General features: G+C 41.2%; 1 long non-coding RNA gene across 1 annotated transcript in view; it reads right to left on the bottom strand.

The window, feature by feature from the left end:
- LOC142834287 (uncharacterized) overlaps positions 1-480 on the bottom strand; it is a 31,722-nt gene extending 31,242 nt beyond the window's left edge. The window contains exon 1 of the long non-coding RNA XR_012907533.1: positions 391-480. This is a non-coding gene — a long non-coding RNA (uncharacterized LOC142834287). The remainder of the gene's footprint in view (positions 1-390) is intronic.
- Between the last annotated feature and the right edge of the window lie 5,986 nt (positions 481-6,466).

A 6,466-nucleotide genomic window follows, 5' to 3' on the forward strand; every position in this document is an offset into this window, starting at 1 on the left:
TGTATTGCTAAAAGACAGTCAACATCACCATAGTTCTGCCAGCTTTTAAATTATTTGAAACATTTATAAGACAAACTTGAAAGTAGAATGTAATATTAAGAACTTCTAGAAATAAAACTATAAGTTTTCAAATCTGTCTTCCCACTGCACACCAAAAGCATGACTCTGTGTGTACACTGGACAGTGATATTACAAGTATAATATTCTACCTTGCCGGGGCTGCAGAGTGTCCCTCTTCCCAGGAAATCCATATACAGGGAGGCACAGAGGACAACGACCACTGCCCAGGTCATTACATAGGGCAACAGAACCACAGCCTGGCTCATGGTCCATCCAAATCCCAGCAGAAATGACAGTTCAACAGACCTTCTCTGAACACCCTATACTCACCATGGCATAGCTTGTGGTATTCCTAGGGCTGGAGAGATGGCTCAGTGGTTAAGAGCACTGACTGCTTTTCCAGAGGTCCTGAGTTCAATTCCCAGCAACCACATGGTGGCTCACAACCATCTGTAATGAGATCTGGTGCCCTCTTCTGACATGTGGGCATACATGGAGGCAGATTTTTGTATGCAAAATAAAAATAAATAAATCTTTAAAAAACAAAATAGTATAGTTAAAAAAACTCACTTCAATAAAAGTAGAAAAGAATCCTGAAAAGAACCTGCAAGAAACCTGCCACTATTATACCTGATTGCTAAGACTTTCAAGAATCTCTCCTTGGCTAGGGCCATTCATCTTGGCCTCAGAATATTGTCAGCTCCCCTACTGGGTGATCAAAGATCAAATGACTCAGATAGCACAGTACTTCCTGTTCTGTCCTTCCAGCCCAGTGGTCAGGGCCCTAGATAGAAAGTGAGTAATTTAGTAGATAATCCTCCACTTTCAAAGAGCATATCCCGTTCCTCATCCAAAGCACAGGGTCTTTTGTGTGCACATCCTATTACACACTCAATGTGCACTGCAGCCAACCCATTGCCTCATACCTGGGAAATCTTGCAGCGAAACACAGGTCACATTTACAACTGCTATTAAAGACAAGTGGGCCATGAATTAGAAGACACTGAGGGATTGTGGTAAGTCTTGGGAACAGGCAAGAGAATGTGGATACAATACTGGAAAGAACCTGTAAACTATCTCCTGCTGGTGCTCCTAATTGCCAACCAGAGTCCCTCATTAGCTAGGACCACCCAGCTGGGCTTCCAGACATTGGCAGTTACCCTACTGGGAGAGCAGAAATCAAATGTCTTAGAAAGCAAAAATCCTCCAGGTTTGTCCTTCCACACTATGGTCAGACAAGATACTAATCTGGAAATTTTGTAGTTTAGTAAAATCTTCCATTTTCCCAGAGCACTTCCTGTTCCTCCTCCAAGGCACATGGTCCTATATGTACACTTTCCATTACACACTCAAGGTCCAGAGTAGCCAACCCCTTACTTCATAGCTGGGAGGTCTTGCAAACAAACACAGGTCACAAACAGTAATTGTTATTAAACAAAAAGAAGCCATGAGAATTAGAACACAACAAAGGGTCTATGGGAGGGCATAGAGGCAGGAAAGAGATAGTGGAAATAATGTATTTATAATCCTGAAAAATTCTGTTAAAAAGTTGAAACAGATTTTATGGTCATGTGCCCCAGAGACCAGGGATTTGTATCAGAGCACACGAAGTGCTACTCACATCATTTCTCTCACAGTATACATCTTAAACCTAGAAAATAAATCATGGTAGGCAGGGCCACACCATTTTATCCAGCTCTTCTATTTTACTTGAACTGCTGTAACTACAGTAATTTGGTTTAATGATAAGTTAATTTCTTTATATAGATTCTTGTATGCATGGTCTGTGGACCCATGAAATGGCCAGTCAGCACATTTATGGAACATTTAAAATTGATTACCTCACTACTCACTGCTAATGCCAACTATTGTCACAGTAGGAAAGCTTTTACCTTCCTTCTTTCCCATCCCTTTTTCTGATGTGACGATACTGGCTTTAGAATTGGTCCGTGAACTCAGTTATTACACAGGTCCTACTTCACTTGTAAATTCACAATAAAATCTAAAGAAGTTGGAGTATACTCATTCACTGATCTATTTCTCCTTCACACAGACCAGTCAATGTCCAGCATGGTAGGAGTTGCTGGACTGTTTTTGCAGCACTAGGTAGCAGAGGCAGGATTAGGAGTTCATAGCAATTCTCAGTTACATAGTATGATGCAAGCCCGAGCTACAGGAGACACTGATCTAAACCAGTTTTTCGCAATCTTCCTAGTGCTATGACTCTTTAATACAGTTACTCATGATGTAGTATTCTCCCCACCTATAAAACAATTTTCACTACTACTTCATAACTATATTTTTGCTGTTATGAATCATAATATAAATATCTGTACTTTTTGATGGTCTTAGGCCTGTCCTGTGATAGGTTCATTTGATCTACCAAAATGAGTCATAACCCACCAGGTTGAGAATCACTGCTCTAATCTGAAATAAATAAAAAGATGAATAAATAAACAGCTCTTAAAAATGAAATTCAAAACCTGGGAAACATTAGAAAATACAAGATTATAGCAGTTATGCCTTTGAAGAAAATGAAATCTAAAATATGACAACCATTAATTGATTTCTTAAAATAATAAAAAATAATTGAACACTTAGTTATACTGACTTTGTTTTTCTTTTTTTTTGTTTTTTGTTTTTTGGATTTTCGATAAGTTATAATGACTTTGAAACAGAGTAGGCACTTCCCTGGTAGGGAGAATGCCATTAGTAAGAGAAAGCATGACTTTGTCCCATGTAAAATGTTAGCTTCTGAGTGCTGTAAGCTGACACATGGAGTTACAGCCAATGGCCTGTGTCTCAAACATCTGAGCTGAATTCACGGTGTCAACCAGGATTAAATATACCTGCATGGGAGAGTTCACTAATTGGAAACTAAATATGTAGTTGTTCAAGCTATCCTCCTTAAACTGCACACCCACTGGTGTCTGTCTTCATTCACATGCAAGAAATTAATGTATGATGGGAAATCACACCAAAAGTCACACACTATGTCAATCAGGTCCTTCTTTGTAATGGATACCCCTGAAGCTCACTCCCTTAAACTTCATTCTGTGATCTAGTTATTGTCCAGTTTTTCCCCCTTCCAGTGTACACAGTATACTGTTCCTACACTTTGGGTCTGAAGGGAGAAGTCATGCTCCACACACAAATCCTTTTATTGTTATTGCAATGGACACCACCACGATAAGACTCAAAGTGGTAATTTTAGAACTCTGTGGTGCAGCATACTTTTAATCCAAAAATTTATGGCGGTTAACCAAGAGGATAGCAAGGGTCTGTGGGGCTACAGACAGGATTCAAGTCCACCTCAAACAGTATAGGGGACATTGACTATAAACTGCTTTTTTAAAAACTGAAAAATGCAGCTGTCCTAGAATTATTATACTTTCATGGCACACAGGTTGTGACCCTGTAATGGCCCCTTGGGCAGCATGTTAGAGGTCTTTGATGGGGAAGTGGGTCTTTTGGCTGGTTGTAAATCATGGTTGTCTCATTTATTATAGAAATGTACCTTACTCGCTTATTAATCCTGGTGAACAAACATTTGCATCTCATGATACTAATCTCTAACAGGCATGGCCAGCATACTACTTATCTTTGGGGAATTTGGGATGCAGTACTCCCTCACTTAAATTCTACTTTGTGTGACTTAATGTCTCCTAAGAACTGGCAAATCCTTAAACTATTAATTCTATACTCAATTATGCTCTCCTACTTCACAGTTTAGCAGCGGAGTGCCTCTACACAGGAGAAACCATTTATGAGCTCCACAAAATTAACTACAGATGGATCCTAAACATAAATGTTAAAAGTGCAGAACTTCTGTAGATACTGGAGAGACCAGTAGGCTCTGAGTTTGGAAAATTTGGTGATATCTCTCCACATGCGACAACATAAGCACTACAGGCACCACCATTTGCAGCTCCCAAAGCTCTGCTCTGTGCAGACACAACCCACCCAGGCAGTGAAGTTATTCAGAGTCTGCCACAGGGAGTTGCAAGGATCACTTAGGGCTACTTAGGATGAGGCAGGAACACACTAAACTCTGTGTTTGTCCACTGGCTCCCGCCCAGCCAGGCGAAGATGCATCACATCAGCCACGAGCCTCAGCAGTCCGCTCCACCTAGTTTGGGGACAGCAGCACCAAACCCACCAAGCCCAGCCACTCCTCCACACGTGGGAAGAGCAACCACGTGCACCAAGGCCAGCAACTCCTCCCCACCTGGGGACATTGGCCCCTTGCTCTCCTTGGCTTGCCTCTCCTCCCATTCGGGAGAGCAACCATTCACTCACCATGGTGCAGCTGCCTAGCTGACAAGCTTTAACCCCACAAGGGATCACAAGGCGCAGTGCATGAGAGAGACTGTGATTTCTTCAGGAAGTGCTAAACCGGAAGTCTGGCTCCCGGAAGAACCCTCCCATTTGACTGGTGGAGGCTCTCATTGGCTAGTAAGGTCTGAGTGACAGAAGCAGGTAAGCAGAAGGGACACAGCACAGCATTCCCAGCACTGGCGGCTAATCTACAGAAACAAATCCCAGATTGGTTGGAGATCTAAGTCAAGTTCAACAGCAAGTCTTTTGCTAATGTAAATCAATGGGTTTGGTTTTAAAAGGAAGTATACAAATTCAGAAAGAGGCTAATCAGAAAAAGTTGCACGAGAAGAACATTGGGTAAACCAAGAACATTATAAACAAAGTCCACAGTGGTGTTGGAACTGATAACCACAGCTTTCACCCTTCTGTGTAAAGGTTTGGGTTCTGAGGATCTGAAACAACCCTTTTCCAAAGGCCCTGTCCCCACATCTTTGCCAGCTCTCCCACCCAAGCGTATTCCTGAGATCAGAGACAGAGCTCTGTTGTTGCTCTATACATCATTGCCTTAAGGAAACCTCCCAAAGCCTAGGCGGGTTGCCAAAGTCAGAGAGGCCTAGTTTCAAGTATTTTCTAGAAGTTCTGCACTTAGCACTTGACATTTAGGTGTAAGGTCCATTTGGAGTTAATTTGTGGACGTTGTAAATGGGGTCTCATGTACTGTGTAGTACTCTACTACTCAGTCGCAATGTAGAATTGGTGATATAAAGGATTGACCAATGCTTAGAGAGTAAGCCACACAATATAGAATTTAGCTGAGGGAGGGCTGCCTTTGAAATACACCCAAAGACAAGTAGTATGTTAATCAGAACTATTAGAGATTTGGATGCAAAGATGTAAATGTTTATTTAACTTTTTTGTATACATGTCTGTAGTGAAAAAAGCAAATGAGATACTCACCCATAGAAAGGATAGAGAGTCTGCCTGTGTAACTCTCTAGAGTAAGCTGGAGCATCACAGTTTTAAGAGGGATTTCTTAGTTGTGTTGGACTGGATCAATTCCATGATATTTTGTTATGTGTTTGCTGTTTCTTGGTATCAACTACATACATTAAAACCCAAAAGCATGGTTATAGTGGTGAAATACCTGGTTAAATCCAGACCCTCCCAGCAGGAAGAAAATAGCCAAAAATCTAAGCAAGAAAAGAAGAATCAAGAATCTAGGATTAGCCAGTTTAGTGACTGTGTTTCAAGAACTAGCTGAAGATAAAGTTAGATTGTAATCTTGGAAGTGATCTTGAGAGGCAGGGAGTTGCCCCCTTGTGACCAACACTGGATTTTTGAAATTTTCTATGACACTTTTGGATTACTGGGCTATGGTTTCTTCCCTTAAAAACTCCTTCTCCCAGTCACTCAGGGTCAAACTCTTCCCCTGCATGGGTTATGAGTCTTGGCCCCAGTGTACTGGTTCCCATCTCATTGATTAAAGCCTCCTGTGATTGCAGCAAAGATGGTCCTTTGTGAGTTACTACGGGGGGTGTCGTGTTATCCCAAGACTTGAGTGAGAGTCTCCCAAGAACTGGGGGTCTTTCAGTAGTAATGCCAAGTATCATATGAATAATGTATTGTGTTTTATCTAAGGTTTAGTTGAACAGTTTATACCTAGGAAATACTAATTTATTACATTATCATATACAGTTTCTATTCAGATTTCTTTTGTTGTTACTCAGCACTATCTAAAGACAAACAATTGGTACCTTCCTGTGATCACTTGTGACTGCTTACCAAGGATGACCACCACCGGGTTTGCTGACTGTTAATATTCCATCATGAAAGAAAGTATCCCCTCCATCTGAGTACACAGCCTCTTTTCCAGTCACCTATATGCAAATCATGCCTAATGACATGTGACCTTCTGGTTTCAGAGATGAACTAGAGTACACAGCCTGGAAAAGACTTGGGAGGATGTACATTCTTTGTATGCACCTATGAGAAAGCCATTTTTAAAAGTGGGGATTTACCTTGAGTGCTATCGGGCTTACTTTCTACGTTCACTGAGAAATGTATTGTAATGGAAAGCATATGTGCG

The sequence above is a fragment of the Microtus pennsylvanicus genome, chromosome 13, assembly GCF_037038515.1.
Source record: "Microtus pennsylvanicus isolate mMicPen1 chromosome 13, mMicPen1.hap1, whole genome shotgun sequence".
Lineage (NCBI taxonomy): Eukaryota > Metazoa > Chordata > Mammalia > Rodentia > Cricetidae > Microtus > Microtus pennsylvanicus.